This window comes from Nerophis lumbriciformis, linkage group LG32 (genome assembly GCF_033978685.3).
Source record: "Nerophis lumbriciformis linkage group LG32, RoL_Nlum_v2.1, whole genome shotgun sequence".
NCBI classification, from domain to species: Eukaryota; Metazoa; Chordata; class Actinopteri; order Syngnathiformes; family Syngnathidae; genus Nerophis; species Nerophis lumbriciformis.
Genome location: NC_084579.2, coordinates 25,332,161 through 25,349,310, shown reverse-complemented (window position 1 = coordinate 25,349,310; position 17,150 = coordinate 25,332,161). Strand labels below are relative to the sequence as shown.

The window sequence follows — 17,150 nt, the reverse complement described above, 5'->3', positions numbered from 1 at the left end:
GGACTAGGCGAAGCAGATGCCAGGGATGTGTGGAGGGAGGTTTAGAGGAGGGTCAGAGATTCCTCTAACGCTGACCAACCGGCTGGAACCGGCAGTGACTGGACCCCAGGTCGCCTTGGAGCTAAGACAGGAATGGAAGACATGGCTCAGTCAAGACACAGGTGCAACTCTGGACCCAAATGAGCACATGGGGAACAAAACATAAGACAAGTAGAAAAAGGGTCATTTTATATATATATATGTATATATATATATATATATATATATATATATATATATATATATATATATATATATACAGTATATACAGTGTATGTATGTATGTATATATATATATATATATATATATATATATATATATACATGTGTATATATATATATATACAGTATATATATATATATATATATATATATATATATATATATATATATATATATATATATACGGTATATACATATATATATATATATATATATATATATATATATATATATACGGTATATATACATGTATGTTTGTGTGTATATATATATATATATATATATATATATATATATATATATGTAGTTGTGTATTAACATATATATGTATTTATACAAATATGTGTATATACACACATACATATATGTATATATACACACATACATATATTTATACACATACATATATATATATATACACACATACACATATACATATATATATGTATATATATATATATATATATACACACATATATGTATATATACAATTGTCCAGGGTGTACCCCGCCTTCCGCCCAAATGCAGCTGAGATAGGCTCCAGCGACCCCCCCGCGACCCGAAAGAGACAAGCGGTAGAAAATGGATGGATGGATGTTAATACACACATACATATATGTATATATATATATATATATATATATATATATATATATATATATATATATATATATATATATATATACATATACGTATTTCTATATGTATACATTCGGGCCACCCCAAAAGGGACAAGCAGTAGAAAATGGATGGATAGATGGATATATATATACATATATGTATGTGTATATATATATATATATATATATATATATATATATATATATATATATATATATATACACAGTCGTGGTCAAAAGTTTACATACACTTGTAAAGGACATAATCTCATGGTTGTCTTGAGTTTCCAATAATTGCTACAACTCTTATTTTTTTGTGATAGAGTGAGTGGAGCACATACTTGTTTGTCACAAAAAAAGTTCATAAAAGTTTGGTTCTTTTATGAATTTATTATGGGTCAACTGAAAATGTGACCAAATGTGCTGGGTCAAAAGTATACATACAGCAACATACAGTATCAATGTTGGTGATGTAGAAAAGTTACAGTCAAATCAAATTTGCTTCATGTGAGTGATTATGATTGACAACACCTGTTGACATCTCTGAGCCCATTTAAATAGGGCTCAAGTGATGCAGTCATTAGACTCGGTTACAAACGCGACAATGGGAAAGTCAAAAGAACTCAGCACAGATCTGAAAAAAGTAATCATTGACTTGAACAAGTCAGCAAAGTCACTTGGAGCCATTTCAAAGCAGCTTAAGGCCCCAAAAGCAACTGTGCAGACAATTGTTCGTAAGTATAAAGTGCATGGCACAGTTTTGTCACTGCCACAATCAGGAAGAAAACGCAAGCTATCTCCTGCTGCAGAGAGAAAATTGGTCAGGATGATCAAGAGTCAACCGAGAACCACCAAAAAGCAGGTCTGCAATGAATTGGAAGCTGCTGGAACACAGGTGTCAGTGTTCACAACCCATGCAAGAAGGAAGCCCTTGCTCCAGAAGCGACACCTTAAGACTCGTTTAAAGTTTGCTGCTGATCACATGGACAAAGATAAGACATTCTGGAGGAAAGTTCTGTGGTCAGATGAAACAAAAATTTAGCTGTTTGGCCACAATACCCAGCAATATGTTTGGAAGAGAAAAGGTGAGGCTTTTAATCCCAGGAACACAATGCCTACCGTCAAGCATGGGCCTGTTTTGCTGCCAAAGGAACTGGTGCTTTCCAGAGAGTAAATTGGACAATGAAAAAGTAGGGTTACCTCCAAATTCTTCAGGACAACCTAAAATCATCAGCCCGGAGGTTGGGTCTTAGGCGCAGTTGGGTGTTCCAACAGGACAATGACCCCAAAAACACGTCAAAAGTGGTAAAGGGATGGCTAAATCAGGCTAGAATTAAGGTCTTAGAATGGCCTTCCGAAAGTCCTGACTTAAACCCCATTGACAACATGTGGACAATGCTGAAGAAACAAGTCCATGTCAGAAAACCAACAAATTTAGCTGAACTGCACCAATTTTGTCAAGAGGAGTGGTCAAAAATTCAACCAGAAGCTTGTGGATGGCTACCAAAAGAGCCTTATTGCAGTGAAACTTGCCAAGGGACATGTACCCAAATATTAACATTGCTGTATGTATACTTTTGACCCATCAGATTTGGTCACATTTTCAGTAGACCCATAATAAATTCATAAAAGAACCAAACTTCATGAATGTTTTTTGTGACCAACAAGTATGTGCTCCAATCACTCTATCACAAAAAAATAAGAGTTGTAGCAATTATTGGAAACTCAAGACAGCCATGACATTATGTTCTTTATGTATGTAATCTTTTGACCACGACTGTATATGTGTATATATATATATATATATATATATATATATATATATATATATATATATATATGACCCTGCGAGGGACAAGCGGTAGAGAATGGATGGATAAATAAATATACTATAAGTACACTAAACAGGTGTGCCTTAGGCCACACACAATAAAAAAGGCCACTCTGAAATGTGCAGTTTTAACACCCAGCAAAATGCCATAGATGTCGCAAGTTTTGAGGGAGCGTGCAGTGGCATGCTGACTGCAGGAATCTCCACCAGACCTTTTGCATGTGAATTGAATGTTCATTTCTCTACCATAAGCTGTCTCCAAAGGCGTTTCAGAGAATTTGGCAGTGCATCCAACTGGCCTCACAACTGCACACCACGGGTAACCACACCAGCCCAGGACCTCTACATCCAGCAGCTGCACCCCCATGATCGTCTGAGACCAGCCACCCGTACAGCTGCTGTATCAATTGGTTTGCATAAACAAATAATTTCTGCACAAACTGTGAGGAAACCCTAAGGGAAGCTCATCTGCATTCTCGTCGTCCTCATCAGGGTCTCGACCTGACTGCAGTTTGCAAATGAAAGTTGGAGAGATTTTCTCTTTGTGTCTGAATCCCGGTTTTCGCTGTTCAGGGCAGATGGCTGGCAGCGTGTGTGGCGTCGTGTCGGAGAGCGGTTTGGCGATGTCAACATTGTGAATCGAGTGGGCCATGGTGGCGGTGGGGTTATGATATGGGCAGGCCTATGGTATGGACAACGAACACAAGTGCATTTCATTGATGGCATTTTGAATGCACAGAGATACCGTGACGAGATTATGTGGCCCATTGTTGTGCCATTTACCAAAGACCATCACTTAATGTTGCAGCAAGACAATGCACGGCCCCATGTTGCAAGTATCTGTACACAATTCCTGGAAGCTGAAAACATCCCAGTTCTTGCATGGCCAGCATACTCACCGGACATGCCAACTATTGAGCATATTTGGAATGCTGTGGATCGGCTGTACGAACGACAGCTTGCTCCAGTTCCTGCCAATATCCAGCAACTTCACACAGCCATTGAACAGGAGTGGACCAACATTCCACAGGCCACAAATCTAATATGCCACACCTTTCAGGTGGGATGGATTATCTTGGCAAAGAAGAAATGCTCACTAACAGATTTAGACACATTTGTGAACAATATTTGAGAGAAATAGGTATTTTGTATATATAGTAAAAGTTTTAGATCTTTGGGTTCAACTCATTAAAAATGGGAGCAAAAACAAAAGTGTTGCATTTATATTTTTGTTTAGTATAAGTAAACCAATATTAAATTACATAAATAAATATTAGACATATAAACATATACACAATAATTAAAGTTAAGTAATTTATGGTTCACCTCGGAGATGATTGAGATGATCTCTCTTTTTTTAAGGTTCAAGGTGTTGAACATAATTCTTCTTCTTTGTACTTTGTGAACATTTGTAGTTTAAGCAGTCCATGTTTAGTTTATTTCAGTTTATTTGGAACATGCATACGATACAGTGTACTGCATCACATATTCCAGTTGTTTCACTACAGCACGTCCACAAAGGAGTAAGAAGAAGCAGACCTTATTTAATCCTACCCCTTTTCATATCATAGCAGTTTTATCACGGAACGACACAGGAGGTCTTTGATACCGACAGCCATCAGACTGTATAATGCATATGTTCCTTCTTGACTGTACTTAAATGTAAAATATGTGTATAATATATTTATATTATTCACATGTGAATAATGCTGTATAATAGACTGTATTTATATTATTCACATGTGAATAATGCTGTATAGTATTTATTGTCTATTGTCAGCGAACTGTGGTGCTGAATTCCCCTCAGGGATCAATAAAGTACTTTCTATTCTATTCTATCCATTTTCCTTGTTCTCTGTTTAACAGAACAGTGAATAAACAGGTAAATATACCATATATAAGTAAACAAATATTAAATGCATAACTAAACATCAACTCTTTTTTTTCTTTTTTTTTTAAGTCCAAGATGTTCATCATAATTGTTTTTCTGTGTACTTTGTGAACACTTTGTAGTTTGAACAGTCTCTTAAACTGAATCATAGGACAAAAAAATAAAAAATAAAAAATAAAAAAAAAGAATCATAATGGTTTTTGTTTGATTTATTTACTTAATCCACTCCATAATTTCCTTTCCACATACAGATATGCTAAAGGTTTTAAGTGTTGTACGCGCGTACAAATATTTTCAATTAGATTTTCCTCTAAGGTTATATTTCTCCTCTTTTGTTGGGAAGAATTGTTGTACATTCTTGGGTAGCAGGTTATAGTTTGCTTTGTACATCATTTTTGTTGTTTGCAAATGCACCAAATCGTTGAATTTCAATATTTGTGATTCAATAAATAAAGGGTTTGTATGTTCTCTATATCCAACATTGTGTATTATTCTAACTGATCTTTTTTCTAACACTTAGTGAATGAGCATGCTTTTTTAATTGTTTCCCCACATTTCTTCTCAATAACTCAGATATGGTAACACTGGTGAAGTAGGGATGATGTTCGAACCCGGTTTTCCCGGTTGTTCGATAAGAAAAGAACCAAATCCTCGGACTCGAATCCCTTTTTGAGATCCGGTACCGGTTATCGAGACCACTATAGTAAAGAAAAAGAGTTGGTTCTTTATTCGAATCTCTGGGAACGAATTCCGTCCCGACAAGAAATGCCCCGTAGGACATCACAAGAAATGACGTCACGTAGCTCAGTCATTTGTCACGGTGGGGTGCAGCGTTCTCCCGGGACGCAAAACTGACGGCTCCGGACGAAAGCGTGCAGGTAGGAGATTATTTATTTCTCATAAATCATACACATTACAACAGACAGGAAGGAAACAAAAGGAAAGTGTGCCGTTCGCACGAGAAGCTAAAGCAAAAACTTACTTTGCACAGGAATACTAGAAGCTAAGGTAACTTAGCACAGGAAAAATGAGCTCGAAAACCAGAATGCCAACGTAACTGTTGCAAATGCAAACAATGAAGCCACGACGAGTGGCCGGAAAAGGCAGGCTTAAATAGAGTCTCTGATGAGCAACAGGTGCGCGTACAAGGCAGGTGAAAATCATAAGTAACCATGGTGACTAAAACAAACCCCGGAAGTGCACAAAACAACTAAGGAAGTCCAAAACTAACAGAACAGAACTAAACAAAACATGATCCGATCACGGATCATGACATCATTAGGCATCACTAGTGCTTTCTTTATTTCTTTAGTTAATTTGGAACATGAACACACTTACAGTATAATACATCACAGTTTCATATCATTTCACTTTACAGGAGTAGGAAGAAGTAAAGTTTATTTAATCCTACCCCTTTCCCACTTCATAGCGTTTACAAATATATACATAATTTGCCAACCTTTTTATAATAAAATATCTGTGAATTAGTATATACAACAGTTTTGTAATATGTAATTAATTAATTCAGTCATTATTGATATACTGAGATGAAGAATATTGTCACAACGCGAATGCGTACCCAAGATTTGTCTGCAGCAAGTTCCCACACTATCTGGCAGCATGCCAGTACACGCCCCCGCACGCCGAGTATACCACGCCAACGCTTCACCGCAGCTGCAGGCTGTCTGTCATCAATGCACCTGGCGGCAATCAAGAGGACAGCATAAGATCCAGTCACTCCTTGGATCCTACGCCGGAACGTCGTTAACTCCTGTAGTAAGCATTCACATCTCGAGCTTCCCTCTCGTTGTCCTCGCCTCTTTTGTCTTTTTGCTCTTTTTGTCTGGTTGACTTATGTCCCTTGTCCTCCTTGCAGTGCCCATCTTGTCCCGTGTGCTCGAGCGCTGTAACTCAACCTCCACCCGGAAATTGGACTGCCTTCCTCGATCCTTGATCACTCGCCTGGACTTGGACATTGTTGCTTGCCGCCTGCCCTCGAACTCCTGCCTGTCCCCGGATCTCCTTTGTGCCTCTCCTCTTGGTCAGATGAAGATTTCATCCACCACGCATATACAACATCCTCTTGAATTATTTACATGGTTAACTTTGCACTTAATCCTGCAACCAACACTTAGAGTAGCGTACACATCCCACACAATCATCAAAGGTTACAATAAACCTGGTAACCTTAATTCCTTCGTGGTGTCGTCTCCTTCCAACCCTCACGTACATAACAAATATCTTATTTTCAATAAGGTTGAAAGTATTTCTCATAATTATTCTTCTTTGTACTTTGTAAGCACTATTCATTTGAACACCCTCTTAAACTGGATCATATCAGTACAATGTTTAACTTCTTTACTTAATCCATTCCATCATTTAATTCCACATCATTTTAGCTGTTTGCAAATTTTACCAAATCATCGACCTTTAATATTTTTGACTCAATAAATAAAGTGTTTGTATGTTCTCTCTCTCTCTCTCTCTCTCTCTCTCTCTCTCTCTCTCTCTCTCTCTCTCTCTCTCTCTCTCTCTCTCTCTCTCTCTCTCTCTCTCTCTCTCTCTATATATATATATATATTATGAATCAGTCTAGTTGATCTTTTTTGTAACACAGTTAACGAATGTAGCGCACATTTGTAGTTATTTCCCCACATTTCTGCACAATAACTCAGATATGGTAATACTATAGTAGCAAGCAGTGGAGAATGTGAAGTGATTTGTTAAACCAAATATTGCGTGTTTTTTTCCATATACAACAATCTATCTGGACTCGATAAGAGAATCGATAAGGAATCGGTTCGATAAGAGGATTCGATAATAGGCTCGAACTCGATAATTTCTTATCAAACATCATCCCTAGTTCCAGCCACTTTCTGATGAACGAGTTTGCCAGCTCGTCCATCTTGCTTACCACTGAGGAGGGGATGTTGCTCATCTTCAGTGGCTACATCACTCTTTGGTACAGTATGAACTGGTAGCACCATACTTTGTACTTCCCAGGGAGTTGGTTTTGATTGATCTTGGCCAGGCCATCTGCGAGCTGCTTCCTCACCGTCTACCCCATCTGCCCGTCAGAGAGCTCTGCTGTGTAGGTGCGACCCAGGCTACGAACAGGTTGATCTGCCAGCAATGGGATATTCTCACCGCATGCGACAAAGATGGTGTTGTCACTTCTGACTCCTTTCGTGATAGACAGACTACGTGATTTGGGGGGTTTGATTTTCATCTTCGCCCAGCCCACAAACCCGTCCATCTTCTTCAGCAGTCTTGTTGTACATGCTGCGGTCTGAAGTATGGTGGTGATATCATCCATGTAGCCTCTCACTGCTGGTAGCCTCTTTCCTGAAGGCAGTTTCACTCCTCCGACCATCTTCCTAGCCCCTATGAGGATGATCTCTAAGGCTGCAACGAACAGGGTGGGCGAGATAGAACATCCCATGGCGATGCCTACTTCCAGCTGTTGCCAGCCTGTTGTGAAGTCCTGATGAGTGCAGCACATCTGGAGGTCTCCAGGGCTCTGATGCAGACTGGTACATGAAAAAGGTCCAGGGCAAACTCGATGAGTTGGTGGGGGACAGCCCCGTATGCGTTGGAAAGGTGCAGCCACACAACATGCAGGTCACCTCTCTCTCTCTTCGCCCTATGGATCTGCTCCCATTTTACTGCAGTGTTCCACACAGCCTGGGAAGCCTGGCACGCCTGCCTTCTGGCAGCTGGTGTTGATGTTCCCGTTGCTTGTGAGGTAGCTGGTCAACCTCTTGGCCAGGATGGAGAAGAAAATCTTCCCTTCGACATTTAGGAGGGCGATGCTCCTGAACTGGCTGATCGTACTGGAGTTCTGCTCCATTGGGATGAAAACTGTAACCGCTCTTTGCCACTCTGAAGAGATGACTTGTTTTTTTCCAGGCTACTCTCAGCAGGTTCCAGAGATGTCTCAGGACCCCTGATCAGTACTTATACAGTGTGTATGGTATCCCATTGGGGCCTGGGGCTGAGGCAGCTCTTGCTTTCCGGACGATCTCTGCCACCTCGCTGAGTTTGGGGAGGGCAGTATTAAAGAGGAAGGCTGGGGAAGCTGGGCGAGGAACATAACCAGGGGATCCCAGCGGAGTTGACTTTGCTGGTCACTGTACTGTTCCTTGATGTGATTCTCCAGCTCAGATTTGGTCATATCTAGCTTTCCACTTCTCTTGTCCTCTAGCAGCTGTCTCGCATGCTTGAAGGGATTTTTGAAGAAGGTACTCCTCTCATTCTCAATCCGCCTTCTGCGTTTGCGAATGCGCTCATCCCTCCGTAGGCCGGCAAGATCTTTTCTCACCTCGTCCCACAGTGGCTTCAGGCCCTCCTTCTCCTCTTTGCTTGCCTTCCTCCACTGTTTCCGGAGTTCACGCCGCCTCTTCACCAACTGCTCGATTTCTCTCTCCCTCCTTCCTTTCTGCATTGGGCCAGATTTCCGCTTTTCAGCAGCTACTCCAAATCTGCCTCTGCTTTCATCGTACAGGATGTCTCCAATGCGGTTCAGCTTGGTTTCCACCTGGCCACGCAGTGAGTGCTCCAGGATAAGGCTGATAGCGATTAATATTCTAGTAGCCAGCTAACGATTAGCGCTGTAGTTGTCAGCTAGCAATTACCACCCTCGCTGTAAGCTAGCAATTGGCACGCTATTTGTCAACTAGCGTTTGGTGTGTTAGTTGCCAGCTCCCCATTAGCACTCTATTTGACTGCTAGCGATTAACGCGCTAGTTGCAAGTTGGTGATTAGTGCGTTAGTTGTCAGCTAACGATTACCACACTATTTGCAAGTTATCTATTAACGGCACAGAACAGTTATTTGAAAAATTGGTACCTTTAGGACCAGTTTATTGTAAAATACAATCATAATTTCATACAAGATACATAAGAAGGGGGTTCCCGCTCCTTGGCCCGGAAAATGTTAAAGACCCCTGCACTAGATGGTAGGGAAAGCCCATGCTCAGAGCTCATTGTCAAATTACTCTACTCTTTTAATTCATTTTAAGTAATACCAGTAATAATTGTTAAATATTTATAGAAAGACACACTGTTTTCCACAATTGCAGACATGTTTTTATGTTGCAACACTTTTACACCCGCATGTTCAGAGCATTTGTGAACTGTGGAAAGTTGCAATTTTTGTTGGTAAATAAGAGAGCATTTATCAAGAATGGTACGGCGTAGTGGGTAGAGCCAGAAACCTGAGGATTGCAGGTTCGCTCCCCGCCTCTTACCATCCAAAAAATCGCTGCCGTTGTGTCCTTGGGCAGGACACTTCACCATTGCCCCCGGTGCCGCTCACACCGGTGAATGAATGATGAATGAATGAGTTGTAAAAATGAATGATGGGTTCTCACTTTCCTTGTGAAGCGCTTTGAGTGTCTAGAAAAGTGCTATATAAATCTAATCCATTATTATTATTATTAAATAAGAGAGTACGAGAGATTATCATCATACTTCAACATCTCTAACATGTAAATGCTGCCTCTTTGCTAGGTCACCATTGCAAATGAAAATATGTTCTTAATTGTCTTTCTATGGATAAATACATGTTATATAAATGTTGTACACATAAATTACAAAGTAAACATTTTCAAACTACATTACCCAGAGGGCTTAGTGCTGTAGACAAGAACAGTAAGTAGGTCTGAGCTACACTGTAGGATGACAATAGTGCTGTTTTAGCAATAAAAATGTATATATTGTTGGATGTTGCTGTTCCTGCTTCGCCTACACAAATAACTAACGTAAGTTTAGATGAGACATTTGACGTGCATATGTGAGCGCCGCTCAGAGACCATTTCGATTAACCCAAGTATTCAAAAATGCAACATAGCCTTGCAGTGGACACAGAGAGATCAGGAGTAATGTTGCACTTAGAGGACAAAACACCTACTTGTTGTTGTGGATGGAGCATTAGAATGCATAACAGCACCAGTCTGATAATACAATACGCCACACTGGGTATGTGACAAATTCTTGTCTGCGCAGAGCACTCTGCATGTCCTGCTATCTCATATTTCCTGTCAGCTGAGCGAAGATAGCTTCTTGATGTCAGATTAGGTTAGCTGCGAGATGTTGTCCTTCTCTGTGTGCAGTATTTCCAGAACAATCTAACATCCCTGAAGATGTACTGCTGCTTGCTACCCTAACTAAATGTTCTTATCCTCATGTCCCTCCTGAGTGCATGTTGTCACATATTCCATTAGAGAGAGAATGGTAGCATGTCACCGTGACCCGACATGATTCTTTTTTGCCCGGAGGGTTTCACAAAGCCCTTTGGCACGCAATATTTCACATCATCTTCTTGAAATATTGTTCGCATCAGTTAGAATTATTATTAAATTACACAATACATCACATACATACACAAGATAGGAGGTTGCTCAGAGCCTTCCTCCTGGACCCTTGTTGCTAGGCAGAATTCATAGGGCTCCATCACAGTGGCCCCACTAAGCTTTCTGAAAGACAAACAAGGGACAGCAGTAAGGACACGCTATGTTCACAATTGATTCACTGCTCTGTATCAAATAGATATTAGCAAGGAAGAAAAATACCAGTGATATCTGGTGGGGCATGAGTCTTATTGCATTTACCATTGTGTGGATTGTCCACCTCGAAACAATGTTAATGAGAAAAAACTCTTTTGATTATTTCCCCCACACAAGTAAAAATACAATTTTCTGCAAGGCATGATGTGAAGGAATATTAGGGCTTTACAGATAAGTGGAAAGAAATTTGACCATAAAATCATATGATTCCTTTAAAAACAAATCGTAATGTTAAGAAGATAAAGTCATAATATGTTCTGATAAGAAATGTTTTTTTTTTTTTTTTAGATTATCCAAAGGCTTCATTTTGATGCATCTATAGTTACATGCTCAGAATATTACTTCTTTATTCTCGTAAAATACAATAAAACGTGATTTTTTTTTTTGGCAGACAATTACCATGTGTTAAACTACATTTTTTAAATATATGTTGTTATTCTAAAAATATATTTTTGATAAAATGTTGATTTTTTCACATAATATTTCCGCTATTATATATAAAAGTATTATTGATCTTTTGTACTCATGTTAGTTGTGAAATGACAATTATTTTCTCAGTTTGCGACGTTATTTTCATTGTTCTTCAAATATTATTTAGGTCATATACGACACTTTATTTTTATTCTTGTCAAATAAAAAATTAAAAATGCTGTATTAGCACCACCTTATTTTTGTAAAATGACTATTTATTTCCCATTGTTCTATGCATTTTTTAATCACATGCATTAATTCACCAGTTTTTTTTTCTGTTTTATGATAAAGGTTTTTTTTGGTGTCTGTACATAAACTTTCTTTTCTCTTTACAGTCCATCCATCCATCCATTTTCCACCGCTTGTCCCTTTCATCCCCCGTTTATTGCTGTTAACTGGTAAATTAATTTCTGTGAAGTTGGAACTATTTATTATAAATCGAATATTTTTATTGCTAAAGCAAAAAAAAACATCCTAAATATGCTTTTTAACATTGTGAAAGTCCTCTAGAAATAAAATAACACCATGTCACCTTTTTACTTCACACATTTAATCCAATATGGTAGACATCCATCCATCCATCCATTTTCTACCGCTTGTCCCTTTTGGGGTCGCGGGGGGTCTCTGGAGCCTTTCTTAGCTGCATTTGGGCGGAAGGCTGAGTACACCCTGGACAAGTCGCCACCTCATGACAGGGCCAACACAGATAGACAGACAACATTCACACTCACATTCACACACTAGGGCCACTTTAGTGTTGCCAATCAACCTATCCCCAGGTGCATGTCTTTGGAGGTGGGAAGAAAGCCGGAGTACCCGGAGGGAACCCACGCAGTCACGGGGAGAACATGCAAACTCCACACAGAAGGATCCCGAGCGCAGGATAGAACCCAGGACTTTTGTATTGTGAGGCAGACGCACTAACCCCTCTTCCACCGTGCTGCCCTATAGTAGACATAATACTAGAAAATAAGACTTCAGGAGACATGGTCTCATTTAGAGGCCAACACTACTTCAGTATTCATAATTGTAGTTCTTTTTTACCATTGTTCTCATTCTGCAGGCTCTCCTCCCTCTCTCCTAGTCTAGTTTTTTTCAGGCTTGCATCTTCCGCTCCTTTGTGGTCTCAGTTGTTATTTTCCAGTGAGAATACTGCATGGTAATTATAAAAACAACATAAAACAAAATACAGCTGAATTGCTCTCACTTGATTAAATTGCTACATATGGCCACCCGAGAGAATAAACGCAGAGCTATATTAGTTTTCTTGCTACTCAACTAATCCACAAAGTGCTGATCTTGATATGCAATTATATAAACATATTCATGTAAACTAATACAAATAGCATAAGTAGATATGAGATATTTATTGCAGATATACTGGAATAAACAAATCGTCATCTTACTTTGTCGCTGTAAAATTAAAAGCAGGGTCTCTCTGCAGGTTAATAAGTAAAATTTTAAACTTTTCAATACTTTTTAAGACCATATTGAAAATAATTTAAAACCATTTCACAAAAAAGGACAAAAAAGGGAATTCAGAGGACAGGAATGAATTGCAAGTATATGAATTAATGTACTGCTCTTACACATTGGAAAACAAAATGGTTAAACTAACACCAGAAGTTAAAAAAGTTAAAGTACCAATGATTGTCACACACACACACTAGGTGTGGTGAGTTTTGTCCTCTGCATTTGACCCATCCCTTTGTCCTCCCTCTGGGAGGTGAGGGGAGCAGTGAGCAGCAGCGGTGGCTGCCCCCAGGAATAACTTTTGGTGATTTAACCCCCAATTCCAACCCTTGATGCTGAGTGCCAAGCAGGGAGGTAATGGGTCCCATTTTCATAGTCTTTGGTATGACTCGGCCGGGGTTTGAACTCACGACCTACCGATCTCAGGGCGGACACTCTAACCACTAGGCCACTGAGTAGGCCTCTCTAATGTAAAATAATTTAAAAAAGTATTAGCCAACATCAGCCATTTTTCACATTTGCCATAGAAGTGTTATCCTGCAAAAGGTGCAATGTGCTTCATAACAACAACCAGAATGTCAGCAATGATAGAGAAAAGCACAACAATATATTGTCTGTGAAAGGATCTGTTAGCATCTCTGCTAAAGTTAAATGATTAACTTTTGCAGTGTTTTTGCGGCTGTCAGAATTGAGAAAAAAGATAAAAACATCTACAGCACTACTGCTGTATCTGCACAAAGTTGTGAAAAACAAACAGAGTGCAGACAGAGCGATTGTCTAAAAAGAAAGAAGGCGATTATGGCTTGCAGGCCTTAAACAGAATTTGGATTTGAATAATGTGGATAACATTCAAATTTTCTCAGCTTATTTTGTAGCTGGTATGAATATATTTGACCTGTTTTTGTGACTATTTTGAAAACATATTGCTAGTAAACAAGGACTAGTTTTTATTTAAGCATGATAAGATGACTTTCGCAAAACTTCCTTGCTTTGCTCACCCCACAATAAACTGAGTGTAAACACTAAACACACAAACTTTATAGCTTTTAATGTCACTTGCCGTATATAAACTTGGAGAAAAGATTAGGCCTGAAATTATTGGATCAAATAATAGGAATAATATAAGAGAATTATGTTGTTTTGTTTTACTGCTGTGAATACACTATTAGCACAGAGAAATGGGCGTGTGCTTACTGTATGTAGTAGTATTATTTCACTAGTAAACATCTCATATTGATCTCCTTTGGCAAGTGGCGCCACTTTACCCACATACTCCTTTGGGGGGTTAAGTTGATCCTTGTATAGTTGTGCAAGTGTCTGTGGTGTTTCAGCATCTTTTGACACTGACTCATTCCTATCACTTTCACTGCAATGTTTACAAACACTTCTTCCTTGATGGCTCCAGACCCGGGTCCTGAATACTTTGATCGTTCTAAAGCCACAAATCGTTGAATTTGCACTTACCCATCTTATGCAAGTAATTCGGCTTTACTGTGGACTTTTGTTAAGTTTTCTCCGCTGCTGTGCTAAGCTGTAACAACACACCGCTGCACGCGCACAGCACACTAGCTGATTGTGCGCGATTGATTTCGACCTGGGCAGCATAGCCCTGCAAAAAATGTTCTATAGAATCTCTATAGAAATATATAGAACGCTATAGAATTTCGTCGGAATTTCTTTAGAACTGAAGATTCTATAGAGTATGTATTCAAAATTCTATAGAAATTCTATAGACATCAGCTTCATGTGCTGGAAGGTCTTTTCACTGTTCTATAGAGCTGGGAATTCTATAGAATATCCTATAGAAATTCTATAGACATTACATTATCTGATGAAAAGTCCATAGATTGTTCTATAGAACTGGGCATTCTATAGAATGTCTAACAGAAATTCTATAGACATTACTTTATCTGCTGAAAGGTCTATAGATTGTTCTATAGAACTGGGCATTCTATAGAATGTCTAACAGAAATTCTATAGACATTATCCTTTATCTGCTGAAAGTTCTATAGATTGTTCCATGGAATAAAATTCTATAAAATGGCAGCAGCGCTATCACCATAGCATTGATTAATCTCATTAAGTTGATTCACCAGACCTGAGCTTGTTTTTTGAACAATGCAGGAGGTAGCCTACTTTAGTTCCGTTTTGTAGTTATGTTATATTGTCGTCAAAAATGTAAATATTTACAAGCAAAACTGAAGTTTATGTCTAATGATTTTTTTAAATAAAAGTAACATTAATATATTTTTAAGACCTTTCAAAATTGTATGTAGGGGGTTGTGTGAAAAAGCACATTAAAATGTAAATTATTGAATGACAAGGAGCTTCATCTAAAATTTTACCCCAAACTTATTCCTGGCCACAGCGTGCTCTGTCACTGATTAGAATATGAAGACACAGTTTCCATATTTCTTTCCGGTGGCTCCGTGGCGTATGTCATTAGTATTTGCATTCCAAAGTAGAAAGTCTCGGGTTCGGAACCCGGCTGCAGTAACAATTTTGGTACGGTTTTTAAATTGATGTTAAACTTGTGTAATATGTATGATATATTATTACATATAAATAATAAAAGCATTCATTGAGGTAGAACTATTATGTTATATTATCTAACATTTTTGACAATCAATCAGCATGATTTTGTAACAGTCCAGTTTTTTGTATTAATATGGTGCTGGGATACCCATGATTTCAGCCTTTCAAAGCTTCTCTTAGACCACCATTTTCTCACTTCTGTATTTGTCAAATCCTAGCCAGTGAAAGTCGGGACAATGTTGATTGTCCTTTTATCGGGGTAGTAGGGGTGTGGGAAAAAATCGATTCTCACGTTGTGCGATTCAGAATCGATTCTCATTTTTTTTTAAATCAAATTTTTATTTTTATTTTATTTTTTTATTATTATTATTATTTATTTTATTTTTTTTAATTAATCAATCCAACAAAACAATACACAGCAATACCATAACAATGCAATCCAATTCCAAAACCAAACCCGACCCAGCAAACACTCAGAACTGCAATAAACAGAGCAATTGAGAGGAGACACAAACACGACACAGAACAAACCAAAAGTATTGAAACAAAAATCAATATTATCAACAACAGTATCAATATTAGTTGCAATTTCAACATAGCAGTGATTAAAAATCCCTCATTGCCATTATCATTAGACATTTATAAAAAATTTAAAAAAAAGAACAATAGTGTCACAGTGGCTTACACTTGCATCGCATCTCATAAGCTTGACAACACACTGTGTCCAATATTTTCACAAAGATACAATAAGTCATATTTTTGGTTCATTTAATAGTTAAAACAAATTTACATTATTGCAATCAGTTGATAAAACATTGTCCTTTACAATTATAAAAGCTTTTTTATAAAACTCTACTACTCTGCTTGCATGTCAGCAGACTGGGGTAGATCCTGCTGAAATCCTATGTATTGAATGAATAAAGAATCGTTTTGAATCGGGAAAAAATTGTTTTTGAATCGAGAATCGTGTTGAATTGAAAAAAAAAATCAATTTTGAATCGAATCGTGACCCCAAGAATCGATATTGAATCGAATCGTGGGACACTCAAAGATTCACAGCCCTACGGGGTAGCCTACTTTTTTCTTTTTTTTGTTTCCTCAGACATCAGAATCAGAATCAGAATCAGAAATACTTTAATAATCCCTAAAGGGAAATTAAGATTTTCAGCACAATCCCTTTCAAGAGCAGACAAACATTACAGGGAGACAGAACAGGATCGCTGACGAGTCTGCCAACTTCCGGCACCCCTTACAAAAAATAGGTGAGAAACAGGTAAACGCTGGGGAGGTGGGGAGGGGTGAAAAAAATATTCAGTCTAAGCCTGGACCCCTGGAGTGGGGGTCCAGACTGAGGCCAAGGAACAAAAACAACTCATAGCCATAGCACACATAGACATGTGTGTAAGAAGGAAACATCAAAGAAAACAAAGGACATTAAAGACATTAAAAGATCAGAGCTGATGCAACCAGCCACTTCTACATACAGCCACAAAAGTAAAACAA

The 17,150-nt window shown here is 38.5% G+C and overlaps 1 long non-coding RNA gene across 1 annotated transcript; it reads left to right on the top strand.

Moving 5' to 3' along the window:
- Positions 1-5,313: 5,313 nt before the first annotated feature.
- Positions 5,314-6,786, top strand: LOC133574492 (uncharacterized). Its single transcript, XR_009811408.1, has 3 exons — positions 5,314-5,481; positions 6,188-6,379; positions 6,480-6,786. It is a non-coding gene; the product is annotated as an uncharacterized lncRNA (long non-coding RNA).
- The last annotated feature ends 10,364 nt before the right edge of the window (positions 6,787-17,150 follow it).